At 42.5% G+C, this 16,264-nt stretch overlaps 1 protein-coding gene across 1 annotated transcript in view; it reads left to right on the forward strand.

The window, feature by feature from the left end:
- Positions 1-1,737, forward strand: part of LOC135240666 (Krueppel-like factor 7) — a 27,939-nt gene extending 26,202 nt beyond the window's left edge. The window contains exon 4 of the mRNA XM_064310468.1: positions 1-1,737. This exon is cut by the window's left edge and continues 1,473 nt beyond it. The gene's annotated coding sequence lies outside the window, so the exon portion shown is untranslated.
- Positions 1,738-16,264: the final 14,527 nt, after the last annotated feature.

Consider the following 16,264-nt stretch of genomic DNA (forward strand, 5'->3'; position numbering starts at 1 on the left):
AATGTACACTCATACACACACACACACACACACACACACACTCACACACACATTGTTCTGTAAAGTAAGACACTTGGGAAATGAATGATCATAAAACAACCATGTAGAAGAGGACACTGCATGGCAGAGTCGCTCATGACTTAATATTTTTTCTGCTCCACAATTTTCAACTTGGGATCTTAGCAGCTGCTGTTTTTTTTTTTTTCACAAACGGTTCAAACCACTGGGAGTGAGACTGTAAATGGAAAACTGAACAAAATACCTAGTCTGTACTACAGGGCCACACAATCAGGAAGCTCTCAAAAATTGTTCAACGGTTCCAGACTGGGGAGGGGGGGGGGCTGAGGGGCTTAGAACTCAATCGCAAGATAAGAACAGCCCTCCGAGCTAGGCTACTTAGCACCTGCTCTGTCTCCTCTACAGATAGCCTGAGCTATTTCTCTTCAAGAAACAACTCCAAAAAGAGATATGGCTGAGTTTGAACTTTTTTTGTTTCATTTCTTTCCTTTCTTGCCCATGTAATTATTCTCTATAGTGAGGGTGGTGGGTGGTGGGGGGGGGGGGGAGTTTTTTTCAGGATAATGGGGTTTTTTATTCAGCTGTTTACGTACAATCCAGTGAAGTCTCGCACTTTCAGTGAGAGGTTGTGTGTGTGTGTGTGTGTGTGTGTGTGTGTGCCTGTGTCTGTGTGTACCCACGCAGATCTCTGCCCCGGCTGACTGCGAGCACGCCGCATGTCTGTGTGTTGCAGTAACGTTGCAGTGACGCTACGGAAACGTTACGCCGCGGTGGTGATGTCACACACTCCTTGGCTCAGGGGGGAGGGATCGCGTGGCGAGGGGTCCTGCTGGGCGCACGTGTGTGTGTGAGACTGCGACCGATCGCGTGCGGTTTGATGTGTGACGCGCGTCGTCTGCGTGCTGATGGACGCTCCGCTCGGTGGGAACAATCAGGCCGCTGTGCGAACCCGTCCCGCCGCTCCAGTCGCTCGCATTGCCTGCTCTGCTCCGTCTAATCCGTCAGGCTTTGTCTGATGCTTTCTGGGAGCAGAGGCGGGGAATCTCTCGTGTCCTGGTGGCTGCTTGCCCGCGTCTCTGCGGGTCCAGGTATCACAGCCCCGACGGGCAGAGAGGGCACCGGGTGCGAGGCACAGCCATCCCATCTCACTCCATCCATTCTCTCCCCCCCCCCCCCCCCTCCTGCCTGGTCTAGTGCCACGCCCTCCATATCATTCACGTCCAATTAACTTTTCACTTCCAAACCCCACTATCCCCTGGGGCCAACAACTTATGGCGGTGACACTTTGACCTGGTTCGGCCTGCCTGTCATTCCAACAAGTGGCGTGTCTGTTGTTTTCACAGGCTAAGACCATTTTATTTGGACAGAACTCAGCCGTGACTCCGCCCCCCCCCCCCCCAGGATCCATCTCCACCCCTCCCTCTCTCACGCCCCGCCCACTGCTGTTCCCATCAATCTCACCTTTCGGTTCTTTTCTTTTGCTGGTTTTCCGTTTTTATATTTGTTCTTTTGCTGTAAAAAGTGTTTAAAATATTATTTGTATTATATGATGTTAGTACAGTAATGTTCTTTATTAAGGAAAAAGAAAAAATTTATTTTTGTTACTGGTCTGTTTCATAATTCTTTTTTAAATTGGTATTGTAAGATATCTATGCAAAAGCTGTTCAGTGGAGCATTTTTATTTAAGAATGTAATATGTGTAATAAATGGTAGAACCAGCTTGGCTTCTCATTGCCTTTTCTGTGTGTATGAGTGAACACTAATTACCCTGGCTCATTTGTCACACTGTGTCTTTTGGAGCCAAACTGATCCTTAACCTGTCCCAAATCAGAAGGTTGGAGCTCATTATGGACCTTGTCACTTCATATAACAATGTGGCTTCGTGTAATAATGAGTAAAGATGTCTGGCAGCAGGTCTGTGCGTGTGTGCGTAAGGTAAGCCAGGTTAGCTCTGCTGATCTCTGCAGTACAGGCTCTGGGTGAGGAACACCAGACCCCTGGGCAGGTGTCTCTGGCTAACTGTGCTACTCCAGAGTCTCTGGGAGTAACGGACGATCTGGCGCGTTCCTCGTGTGCCTGGTGATTTACTGCCTTTATTACAGATAAGACACGGTCGTGGAGGTGTCTTCTCCACTGCGAAACACATTATCTCTGATTATTTCTTTCACACTCTCTCTCGCAAATTAATGCATTGAATAATGAACATTAGTCAAAGGGCTAATGTGGAAAAGAGACTGGTTACAAATCATCAGTCTGATGTTAATGCCACGGGGGAGGGGGGATGGGGGGTTTTTCTTGTTTTAACTTGGGTGTGGGAAGCAATTGTTAGTGGGAAGTTGATGGATTGAAAACTTTTTAACATGCTTGCTCCCAGTATTGGGAGTGTAACATTCAAGTGTGGCAATCAAGCGTGACGGATTCTGGAAGAAAAAAAAGACAACTACAGCGTGCTGTTCAAGAGGAGTGTGCTGATTCAAGCTAAATTTACCCAGGTGAACAACATGGATGCCCCCACCAAGCTTATATATATATATATTTATTTTTTTTGATCTTGAGGAAAGGAGCAAAGAAAATAATAGCTTTCCACTGCTGAAACTGCCATGTGGGACAGGGGTGATGACACAGGTGGAGATCTGCAAGGCTGCAGTTTCCTTCTTCATTAGCCCCCACACAGCAGAGAGGTGTAGCAGCGGAGCTGCCTCAGAGCTGCAGCAGGGTGTACCCAATCAGTGTCCAGTCCTTCATCAGCCTCTGTCTCCTGCCAGCACTGACACCTGGGGCTCCATCCTTCTTAAATGAACTGCTTATGATGTCACAATGCCAAGTACAAACCTCAGGGACTTGGAGGGGATCTGTTCTGTACTGGGCTGTTTTAAAATGGCTATTTAAGCCATTTTATTTACTGGGACAAAATTTACCATTTCTGATGGAGGGCTGGGGCGGGGGGCGGGCACTGGGGGTATTTTTTGAATTTGATGTGTTCATGAGGAAGAACTGGGGCGATGTGGAGGCCAGCAGTGGCTGCTGCCCCATCTCTCATGTATAAGGAGGGAGCAGGTGGAAAACAATGTTTCAGCCTCAATGCTATTGGACAGAATAATTATGTTAGACCCTCCTTCTGGAAAAGTGGAGCAGGTCCAGAAATGTCAAAATAATTTATTTTGAAGAGGGCACCGCTGGTTTTGGGTACTGTTCTCTTTGTGCTATTTTAAGACGTGTGGGGAAGCTTCGTCTTGAACGTCACCTGCTTTTAATGAACAGAGATAAAGTGGTCAGGTTCATCTGTCCTCCTTTCCACTGGTCCATCCTGAACGTATGCGGGGGGGAATCAGAGGGGGTGAGGGGGTTTTGTGATGGAGGAACCCCTCTTCTTCAACCCCAGTTCTCTGCTGCAGGTTCGCCTGAGCACATCCCCTAGACATCTGCTTTTGTTAAGGCAGGTGTCCCCAGGCTGTGTGACCTGTTTAGTTTTGAGACATTTGAACACAGGACCTGAGGATGGTGTTTCTGCGCAGGTGTAGTTCCGGTCAGTACAGGGCTGATTGTGGAGGGGTCCTGGTGTGCACCGTCTCTGGAGAACACTGCTCAGCTGGCAGGGAGCAGCACTGTTCCCCATTCCTGAGAGTGAGGCGGGAGATTTAGTGAAGTGAAGGGGCTTGAGACACAGTGGGGGGGGGGGAAAAACAATAACCACCACAACAATGATTCTTCTCAGCCGGGGCCAGAGTTTGCCGTCGCCCTGGCGCTCGGTGAGCTGTTCACGGTGACCAGGTTCTTTTTTTGGGGTGCCATTCTCCAGGGAGAAAAAAGATGACTGCACGCTCATTAATCTTATTCTTAGGCACGCAAAACCAGCAGTCCTCAGTCCACACAAGGCACAGCCAGAGAGGGGAAGCTGCATGCTGATGTGATGGTCCCATTAAAAGCAGTGCTTGTAAAATGCAAACGGATGGAGTTGGATTTTTACAAGCTGCATAATGCATAATGCACAGTGTGGTACAGTAAGTGGTATAATCTGCTGTGCTAATAATAAAATGAGTTAATATTTTACTTTAACTGAGGTGAAGACTATTGGTTGAATGTGTGTAGTAATGTTTTACATTTATTTACAAGAAATATACATTTACAAGAAATGTAAATGCAAAAATTTATGTTTATTTCTTTTTTTATTTCTTTGTGCCTCTCCTCCCTCTCTCTCTCTCTCCCTCCCTGTCTCTCATACTATTGAAGTACTATGAAGTACTATTCTTTCCTCTAAATACTTGTTAGCAAATTTCTTTGCCATGTCAAATGGATTATCAGAGGTGTCAGTTCATAACATGTCCATGTACACCTAGAATAGTATTATATTTCTTACACTTCAATTCATTAATATTTTATCATTTTTTACTCCATTTACAACCAAATTTTACACAATGCTTCACCATGGACATTTTTTAAATGAACACTTTACTCTTTTCTTGTTTATCTGAAGGCACGCACATTCTCTGTCCCTCTTGTATGTTCAGCTCTTGTGTTGTTTGTCCTTACTATGGTAAAACTGCACTTCTATGAATCCCTTTGGCTAAAAGCATCTGCTAAATAACTAAATTATAATTTTTTTTCCAAGGGAATTAAAAAAAACAGAATAGAAACTCAATTTAGCCAATTTGGAAAAGCCCCAGAATTGTTCCCTGACCTGTTAGCAAAATTATTACCTGCCCCCTGAGCTCCTGGGTAATGGTGTGATATGAAAAACACAGAAAACAGCCATACTGAAGAAAGTAGGCCAGCGTTTTTAAGGCTGAGAGGCTTGACTTGGATGATCTTCATTGCAAGAATGATGCTTATTAAGGCTATGATACAACAGTGTATTCAGATTTGATAGGATTACTGTATAGTGAAAATATTATAGTGAGACAATCCACAACATTTCTCCTAAACACAGGATGTTGTTACAGGATAGTGCTAGAGAATGGAGGGACCAAAATAACTAAACATGTAATCTCCATCATTTTATTATTAAATTTTTTTTTTTTTTTTTTGGTATTGTGGGAGGGATCTAGGCAATTAGAGGACCACGCCTACTGGTTAAGTAGGAACACACACCTGGATCGTGTTACGAATCAGTCCAGGATTTAAAAGTGTGCTTCTTTCCACAATCAGTTCCTGATTCCTTCTCACAAGCAGAGCTCTGCCACAGGTATGCTTATGTTGCTTATCTTCGGTTTACGCTGTGTATTTAAAAATATTTAAATGAGACCGGGTGAATTGTGTCTCAGGGCAACTGTTGTAATCCGGCGTATGTGTGACAAAGGTGTAACCACTGGGCATGTGGCATTTTATAACCACGTCATAAAATCTTTTTCTCTGGCTGTGCTTTGTATCACATTTTCGGTTTATAGCAATGATAAAATATAAAGGCCAATGATTCTGATCGTATGGAAATATAGGGGGTGTGCTGTAAACTGAAAGGTACAGGAAAACAGCACATTTTTAGTTTGGCCTGCAGATTGAGGAAGGTAAGCAGTGATTAATCGTATTTTTTTTGCTCGCGGTATGTGATTGTCAGTTAATATTTAATAACCCCAGCTGATTCATGAGCTCCCGCTCCAAAAAAGTGATGAATCCAGCCGCAGCGTATTTTCACCGATCTCTCTAGAGGACTCCGTCAGCACCTTTACGCTCAGCAGCTCCTCCATCCGCTTACTGCGTAAACTCTGCCCTGTTTTTTTTATTTTATTTTTTCATTTAAATGTCCAAAGCAGGCGGATATTGTCAAACATACGAATGCTTTCCACCAGACTGACCTCTCTCTAGACATAGACTCTCTCTGGCTGCTGACACCAAACCCTTTCAGCTTTTTAATTAAAAATAGTCGCTGAATTGCCTTCTTATAAATAATATCAATGTTGCTTGTATTGCCCAACTTATCGATGTATGCCCCTGGATACTTAACACATTCCACAATCACCACAGGTTAGTCACAAAGGGTAAGTGGCAGGAGGGGGCCACTACTGTTCAGAATGAGTTCATTAGTTTTGTCTGTATTGATCCATATTGTTTTTAGTACCATCTTTATGAAATAAACCAATCAGGGCCATATCATTAGCATGTTTGAACAGAGCACATCCTGCAGTCTCTTTCATTTGTATAAATTGAATGGAAAACAAAAAACACATCCCTGTGGAGCTCCCGTACTGGGTGGCAGTGTAGTATAATGGGTAAGCGCTGGTCTTGTAACCTAAAGGTATGATTCCCAGGTAGAACACTACCATTGTACCCTTGAGCAAAGTACTTAACCTGCATTGCTTCAGTATATATGCAGCTGTATGAAGGCATGCAATATAAATGCTATGTAAAAAAAGGTTGTGTAAGTAGCTCTGGATAAGAGCGTCTGCTAAATGCCTGTAATGTAATAAACTTCTTTGACACATACTCACTGGGGTTGATGGTTTTAAAAGTCCTTGATCCTGTGAATGAGGCCTCTGTCCACCCCCAATGTCAGGAGTCACTGCAGAAGTATGTGAATCTGCATAGTATTAAATTCTAAACTAAAATCAACCATGAAAAAGGGCTTCATTGAATTAACCTAGAAGTTTACTTCAATTTGTTACACCTATATTCTTTTAGGTTTTCTCAACTGAAATGTTTTAGGTTCATTCAGATGTATGAATAAAATCTGTGTGTCTTAGGCTGCTATAAATGTTTGGTGACCATTGTGACCGTGGCGACCGCTGCACCCTCCATCCCCTCCTGTGCAAAATGCAAGGTGTCCAGTCGATCTGTTATAGATGAGGTCACATGGTTAGCCACAACTCTCTCCATGCACTTGGCCAATACAGAAGTCAGGTCCACAGGGTGAATGTCATTCAGGGCTTTGGGCCCTGGCCTTTTTGGAAGTGGGATGATAGTTCGCACTGTTCATGTTGTAGGTACAGTGCATGCCTTTGATACAAAAACAGAAAGAACAGGGTCGTTACTGGAACACACTTTAAAGACCCTGCCATAAAGGCCATTGGGGCCAGACGCCTCACTGGGCTTAATCAGGAAGAGAGGGCAGCCCCCTTTCTGCCAGCTGCACTATGGGGTTCATGGGGGTATTGTTACTTACAGTCCTGGTGTCATTGTTAAAATCAACAGCATCAAAACTTCCGCACAACACGCTAAGATCGTTCTGAAAAGCATTGTCCAAATGCACGTCATTTTGATTCTCAGACACCCTCCTCATTGTTTTGTTGAGCCCCTCCCAAGCCTGTCTGGGGCTCCCTGTGCAAAATCTATCCTCTGGTCTGTTTTTGCACCCCATTTTAGCTTTCTGGAGTTTGGCTCTAAGCTCTATTCTGATCAGGAATGCAGCCTTTTCCTGAGGCATACTTTCATTTCCTTTGTCATCCATTGTTTATTACTGGGGTATACTTTGATAGTCTGTGTGCTTATAACTTTATAAGATTTGTTATAAGAATGTATGTGTATGGATGTAAATACGTATGTAATTTTAATACCTTACTATTATGATTTATGCAACTTACTTTTTTTGCCTATTTTCAAACCTTTTGAGTAGTGGCCTAATCAAGAGTACATTATGTGATAATAAAACATGCCATACACGCTTGTAACAAGTAGTGCTGCATTGCGCAGAACAGAATGTGTGTTTGCTTATCAAAGTGGCAAGTGGTGGCATCCCATCTGGCACAGTCTTTGCAATGAATAATTTCAATTGATCTGCAGTGTGGCCAATGTCACATGACTTTAGTATCAGTTGCTTGCAAAACATCTCATTGTCTAATCATGCTTGCTATTTTAATGATGGCCATGGTAGTTATGCATTATTACACTCATGTGCACATGCGTGCACACACACATTTTTCCAGCTGAACCCATCTCAAGTCAAACTTTTTCCCATATGTAAAAAAAAAAAAAACAAGTACAATGTTACCAAAGAGTTATTTAGCTTGTAATTAATTTAATCATCACTTTGGATAAATGCTACTAAACAAACCGCATGGTATGGGTATTTGTTACTAGCCTGTGCAAAGCAAGAAATACTTTTTACTGAACATGTCCTTCTGTACCACAGCTGGTTTCATTTCCATATATAATTATATACACATATAAGAATATTGCATATTCTTACAGGCCTAGAATACCAAAAAATCTAAATCTAGTTCTACTAGCTAGGTGTGAGCTTCACATGTACAGTACTTTTTAATCGCTGCATGACAGTTGATATAGCTAGCTAAATGATTAGAATAGTGAATGTTGCACATACTGTAAGAATGGGAAGAGCTGAAAACTTCCCTCAGTCCATACATTCGCATGTTTAAAACGCTCACAACAATACATGGTACAGTTATCTTTATTTTTGCACAACTGATTTTAAGGTGTCATAAAAGCTACTTTCTGTACTACTCTTCTAGTTACTGCCTACCAACCTTGATGTGGTTCTCAGTTATGTAACCCAGGTAACAATGTGTCATTTCAAAGAAAAAGTAAATCAAACATTTTTACCTGTGCTTCTTTTCTGATTTCTCATGTTACTGTATATTGCTAGAAAACCTATTACAGGCAGTTTTTCACTGTGGTATTAATGGACTGGAATGTTTGACAAGTGCATGTTCTAGAGAATAACTACAACAAATCTTTTATATATATATATATATATATATATATATATATTTAAAATAACACAGGAAAACCACAGTTGTACAAGCACAAGCTCAGAATTGTAACATGTAGCATCAGCTGGAATCAGACTTTTAATCTCTAAAATAAGACAACAAGGACATACTTTTATTTTAGAGGAAAAGGTTGGGGGAAACAATCAGGCAGCTGAAACCCAGAAGTCCTATTGTGGGAGCTGCACTGTTGTGCATGTGCTTAAGCATTCAAACAAGGGAAGTCTCCAGAGATAATATTTACTACAGGAAGGGAGGGGGCTTGGAGGGTCAGTCCAGCTCGCTCAACAGAGGAAGTGCTCTCTTACCCTGGATCTGAGAGGAAGCGATGGAAGTATGTTAGTTTAATCAGTGTTAGTGTTAAACACCACCACATAGCTCCTGCCCACTGTATTGCTGCTAAAGACACAGAATGGGCACATGCAGAGACATGCACACACTCATGCATGCACATACGGACAAGCACACACTCATGCATGCACATACGGACAAGCACACTCATGCATGCACATAGGACATGCACGCTATGCATGACACTAGGAAACGCACACTCATGATGCACATACTGGACAGCACACTATGCATGCAATACGACAACACACTTGCATGCACATGAGGACAAGCACCATTGCATGCACGTACGAACAAACAACTCATCATGCACATACGACAGCACACTCATGCATGCACATACGACAGTGGAATATGCATGCACATACGGACAATGCAGACTGCTCAGACAGGACTCGCGATTCATCATGACATAGGACAAGCAGATATGCAGCACATACGGACTTTGCGCAATCATGCATGCACATATGGACAAGCACACTCATGCATGCACATATGGACATGCACTTATGCATACACTCATGTATGCACATACGGCCATGCACGTATGCATACACTCATGTATGCACATATGGATATGCACACACTCATGTATACACGTACAGACACAAACATATGTACTCACTCATGGATATACACACACACGGGCACACACACGTGGATATGCATGCACATACAGACATCTGAGACTGCATTCAGTACAGGAGCTCGTTTATCAGTGTTTAAGCAATAATATGCAGATGTGAGGCTGTCGACAAAGATTGGGCTGTTTTGGTGATAATGTAAAAAATAAAAAATATAGCTGCAAGCAGCCATTTCCAAGGTCCACGTAATTATTACACAGTCCACGTGTGTCCCTAATGGGAAGGACTACCTAATCAACTTTAAGACCTATATGATGCAGCAGTGATTTTATATTTTTTAATTTCTTTTTAAATATGGAGTCCCACCCTGTGTTTTGATTGGTCCTCCACCATATGTTTGGAGTCTTGATGTGAGTATGAATATAGCAACCAAATTTAATCCTTATAAGTCAAAACTTTACAGATTTATAAGTATGTTTGTGATATAAGCCAAACTAAAAGTTTATTGGCTCCTCATTATCCATTTCTCTGAAAAAAGAAAAGTACTGTACTCTGCCAGTGTAGAGAGAGGCTCACAGATGCCCCCAAATTAATCCTTGTATGAATCAGTCAAGGAGGTAAATCATCTCAAGTGTTTTTCAGAAGTGTTTTTGTACGCACACACGTGCACACACACACAAAGATCTGCCCGCTATCTCTGAGTAAACAGGTTCTGGAGAAAAAAAGAAAGCATCAGGCTCTTCCTGGTTCCACATCCTGCGCTGCCTGTCCTGTTGGCCAGATCTGTGTGATAAAGGGAAAGAGGAAGCCTGCAGTAAAACCAGCACTGTGTGTTTCCCTCCTGTTTTCCCCTTTCCTAACGAGTGGGTACTGCTCAGCCCAGGAGAGCCACGCTCTCCAAACAGGTGCACTTATGTTGGGTACTGCCATTGAGCAAGATACTAACCTGAACCACATCTGTTAAGGTATCCAACTGCATAAATAAAAATGAATGAATGAATAAATAAAAAGACTTGTGTAACCAGCAGCCCCGCAGGACAATGTACATTTGGCTGTGGTGCTGGCCAGGGATGGGATGGTTTCATTCGACTTAGATGATTACATCTCACTGTGCACCTGAAACCCCAGCTGGTCAATTGGGCACCTACTGATCTACCTGGTAAAGGAGTAGTTCACTTTTCAATGTAGCTTGAGTTACTTGAAGTGCACTTTCTTGCTTTTGATCACAGACCTCCAAATTCCCAAATACTCGCCATGTGTAAAGCCGGAACGTGGTCAAAAACTACTGTAAATATTTAAAATGTCCTTCATTGTGCATAAAAAAACTGTTTGAGTCTATTGACAACATACACTGAACGTTTTTTTTTTTAACACCCAGAAAGTAAAGCATCTCTTTAAGCTGCACATGAAGTGGCTTCTTTAGATTCGTGTCTGCGCGAGCCCAGCCAGCGAGCCGCAGTGTGACATCATGCGCTTCAGGGCAGAGCGCACACTCGCCCGCACCGTCCAGAATCAATAGCACAGCTTGTGGCGATGAGCACTGATAAATACAATTGGGCATTCCACAGTGGGGAGAATAAGGGGGGGAAATAACAGTAAGGTTCGTAAGTCACCTTGGATGAGGGGTCTGCCAAGCAACATCATTTATAATTTAAGAATTATCTATTGAATATTTATGATTATTATTTTTCAGTACATGAACATTTTAGTGAATAATATACAGCTGGTGATCCCAGGGACCAGTAATAGATTCTAAGACAGGGTTGGGTAAGCAGGGCCATATTTGTTTCTTGATTTCATGCCAACTTATGCTCTTAATTACCTCATTAGCCCAATCGTTTAGCAATTGATATTTTAGCTATATTTTTTTAAGTTTATGAATGACAGCTGAAGACTGTTCCTGGGTCCCAGCATGAAACAACTTATTGTTGTCTAATCTGGCATATATTTGCTCATTTGTCGAGTGTAACTGGTGAAAACGAGAACCTGCATACACACCAGTCCTGCAGGAATGTAATTGCCCACCCATTTTATAAAGAGAACTGCTCAATCTCAAGGGCGCCCCCCATACTGTAGGTCATGTGTCATATAGCTCTATGTCACACAGTGGGTGACGGAACAGCTGGACACGGAGAAAGAGGGAGAGTTTATTGAGAGAGAAATTTAAACAAACAAACAAATGCAAATCTTCCCATTTCCCCCTTACAGGCTCCAGATAACAATAATGAAACTAAAATAAAGCTAAAATAAATGGAACGAAACAAAACAAAAAAAACAAAAAACTTTCAGGCATGTTACTGACTTCGATTTTGCTTTCGCTCTCTCATCAGGGATTACTTGGTCTCAGGCCCCTCCTGTGGAAATAAGGGCACTTTTAGGTCCTGGGATAGGATGAGTAATGCCACCCTGTTTGCCTGCTTAGTAGGCATGGCCCTCAGATTGCCCCCATTCCCCTTCTCTCACACTGGGCCTCCCCACCCTCTATTACTGTGCCACTGATTTTAGCATCCCATTCCATCACACCGTGTCTTACGATGGTTTCACACAGTCATTAGCCAGACCAATAGCACTGTCTCTCCATGCAGCTGCTCCTGCATTTCCTGTGAATGTCTCCTCAGCTTCCCCAGGATCTGAGCAGTGAAGCAGAGCAGATGGGTGAGGAGGTGCGCGTAGGCGCGCGTGGATGGGGTGGGAGGCGGGGGGCAGGGAGGGAAAAGCAGGTGTCAGCTGTTCTGAGTTTTTTTTTTTTTAAAGACAGAAGAAACTGCGAGACCTCAGTCCATCGAGTAGGGTGGGTGTAGGTGTATAACAGATTCACATCACTTGGGATGGACTTGCTTATGTTGTCTTATAGGAAGTTTGCACCCACTGCCCTTCGCTTTTCCTTTTCTCCCTTTGTATTTCTTCCTCTCTTTCTCCCTCACTTGCATACATATACATATTCATATGAGATTACATTTGCATTTAAAATAAGCATTACATTTTCTTCCAATTGCTTATGCATATTTATTAAAATATATATACTAATGTATCCAAAACCAAGCAAGGCATGCACAACTTAACAGCCAGCCGTTAACAGCCAGCTTTATTCAGACATATTCTTAAAAACATAAACTTGCATTAAAGCAAACACCTTTTCATAAAATGACAAGATTACATACATTTAATAATCAAAACAAAATAAAAAAAATAGCATTGAAACTAAATCACTTCGGCGAACACTGTTTCTGTGACATGACGTAGTTGTACATAGAACTGAAATAGAAATGTAGACATGTGAATGTTATCAGAGTAATGAAATAATTAAACAGTCCAATAGGACATTTAATCATCATCACCCTCATTTAGATTGACTTCAGATTGTTTGCAGTTGGCCATAAATTTGAATGTGACATACGTATGCAACTGAAGCTCAGTAAAATCATCAGAGGCCATTTCTATGGATTCTAGCAGGGTAGCTTATTGGTGTGGGCAAAGATGATAATAATAATAATAGTAATAAACTTTATTTGTATATCACTTTTCAAAAACAAAGTTACAAAGTGCTTTACACACATAAAAGAAATAAAATAGAAAAAAAAGAGGAAAAAAAATGATCTTGAACCTTCCACCTCCACAAGGAGAAAAACTCATAAGGAACGTGCAGCATGGGGCAAAATATAAAGATAAATTGTTGGTTCCCAGAAAAACGCATGTACCACTGCACCACTGGCCTTTTCCCAAACAGTGAAATATGTTCTATTTTCACCAGCTTGGCCAAGTCAAATCAGACCTTTAAATCAAATGTATTTATGAATCGCATTTTATAAAAAATACGTCATAATACGCTTCACAGTATACCCTAGCCTAAACTGAAGAGGACTCAGAGGAAATGAAGAAGCCAGGCCAAGCGGTAAAGCTATGAACAGCACCATCATCACAAATGCAGAATGAGTGCTTCGCCCATGCTGGCCAGGAACTGAAACCTTTAAGCCCTTATAGTGTTCCAACACCTTCTATATTTAAAAAGGTTGAATTCTGCTTCATTTACATAGATGGTTTTGCATTGATTGAGTCTCCATTATCCTCTAGAAATTGATCTTTATAAAGACTGTCATTACATTTGTGTACTTTTAGTATTTTAATTTTTTTTTTTTTTTTTGCAGCCCATACCTGAAAGGATGTGTTGTGTACTGTGGTATGACAGTGTTTTATAAAGTATGGTACTCCTAGCTGAATATATTGAGCTTCTGCAATAGTCTCATCCCATCCCCAGAGAGATGATTTGGAAGCAAAATGTAATTTTGAAAAGTACATTTTGTTTAGAATGCAGTGTTTTTCAGGAACAGCTGATTTTTTTGTATTTTGTGTTTAGAGTTTTGAGAAATAAGGTATAGTTCCAAAAAATGCGTGTAAACAATTGCGAAAAACTAAAGTTTGTACATTGAATTGCGTTTTTAAATGGTAATTTTTTTCTAAAAGAGCATTCATAAGCATTAGAAAAATAAGCTGAATCATTTTACACACATAGATGGGATACTGGCCACTGCTTCCTGCTGCCGTGCAGGCTGGGTAATGGTGGCACAGGGGCACATCACCCATGAGCAGGGTTTTCACCAGTGAACTCACATAGCACCAAAATGCAGGCGCTTCTGCGTGCCTGGAGGATGTCGCTGTATGTTTTCAGTCCCATTGCTCTGTGGGTGGCAGATATTTCTCAAGCGCAGAATAAATATTCTTCACCCACACATTCTGGAGGCTGGTGTTCAGCACTGGTCCTAAGATAAACTTACAACTTTTATTAACGAAATACCCATTTATACTGTTGGTTACGATTATATTTTTACATACATCTTCAACCCAATCTCTCTCTCTCTCTGTCTCTTTCTCTCTCTCTCTCAGTCTGAGACTCCCTTGTTCATCTGCTCTCCTCTCCTGCTCCTGAACTTGGAACCCTGAACAGGTAGAACCCTTCTGCCTTTCTGCAGACCTGTCCATGCTAGGTCTCAGACACAGACAGACAAGTAGGCAGACAGACAGACGCCTGTCTGTGCCTCCAGATCACGCAGGTGGCACATGCACCTATCTGCAGGCTGCGTTCCTGTTTGGTTTCAGTGGAGGGGGGGTGGTTTTTAAACTGCACCTTCTCTCAGTGTTTGTAACAATCACAGTTCATCCCTCTTTTTTTAAATGACGTAAATACCACTGCGCTATACCTTCGTCATACACAAGGGGGGTGGCGGTGGTGTTATCTCTGACGCAGTTGATTCTATTCCTGGACTATGTGTTTTTTCTGGCACTCAAACACACACACATACACGCACACACACACACACACACACGCACTCACACATCATGTTCTCCATTAGAGTAGAATATGCTGCTGAAATAATGACTGTTTACCGCTGTGGTTAAGCTGCAGGAGAGGCTGGCACCTGCTCATCACCCCACTGAATTATCTGCCGATGTCCCTCATTATGCAGAGAGCAGGTTCATCAAAGTGCAGCGACGTCACGGCAACGTTGCAGCCATGCTAAGGACCTGTATCTGGTCAGGCAAGAAGCTCTTCCACGCGCGTTTAATGCGCCGCACAGAGCTGAGGCTCTGCTTTGAAATATTGCGGTTGCATTTCTTAAATAGCCACAGTGCACCACACTGCAGTGGCATCGTTATTGTGCTGGTCAGGAAGCCGTCCCCAGGGTTGTGGCATTACGATTCGGGATGTGGCTCCTATTAAAGTCTGTCAGAGAGACGCTGAGGACGCTATGCAGGCATGGCCCTGGACCCCAGATCTGCTTTGTTTATCTCCTGAATGCTACAGGTCTCCTTAAAGTTGCATATTTATGTTTCCATATTGAATACAAATTTTTTTCTTGTGTATACATAGAGTACTTTGTAACATTGTAAACTGTAATTATGAAAAACTTATACTATACTAAATTCCAACATGTATGCGTATGTGCATCTAATTCCCCCTTAAGTGACTCATGGATACTGATTAGCCTTCATGTATTTGCATTCGGTCAAAAGTAGTGACTGTGGAGCAAAAAAGCCAGCAATCCCATAGTGCATTTCTCCTTCGTGCTTATAAGCAAAGATCACAGCTGTTTCACAGTCAATGACAAAAAAAATATGCCATTTTGAAACCGCTTACCCAAATTAGATGTACTCTTAATTTATCATGCTCTGTATTCTGTATTTCGGTTCATACTTTTTTCAAGTAGAGGCTCCTTTAAATCGCTGCTGTCCTGCAGCACATGACGTGGGCTGGATAAAGGTGTCATAAACCATTTTACTGAGATGGGGGTCCCGGTTATAGTGGGGGATTGAAATGATAAAGTTGGGGCGTCCCCGGCCCTAAGGTGCCCTGAGGATGGAGTGACAGGGCATTAACTGCGGTGTCGCTGCTCCAGCAGCTCCCTCTGGGCAAATGAGCCGGGCGTTTGCACTGAGGAAAAGTGTGAGATTAAAGGGCACCTTCACAGGCTGTTCTCATGCACGGTCAGGTCCAGAGATCCCACCAACCACCAATGAAAATCTGTCCTCTCTGAGCTACGAAAGCACATGCCCGGCATGCTCATTGTTTTAAGCTTGTTTTGATTGGCCTGCGATGTTGCCATGACCACATATTCTTCCAGGGTGTGAGATTACGGATAGGCATTTTAGCTGGCGAGA

The sequence above is a fragment of the Anguilla rostrata genome, chromosome 15, assembly GCF_018555375.3.
Source record: "Anguilla rostrata isolate EN2019 chromosome 15, ASM1855537v3, whole genome shotgun sequence".
Classification (NCBI taxonomy): Eukaryota; Metazoa; Chordata; class Actinopteri; order Anguilliformes; family Anguillidae; genus Anguilla; species Anguilla rostrata.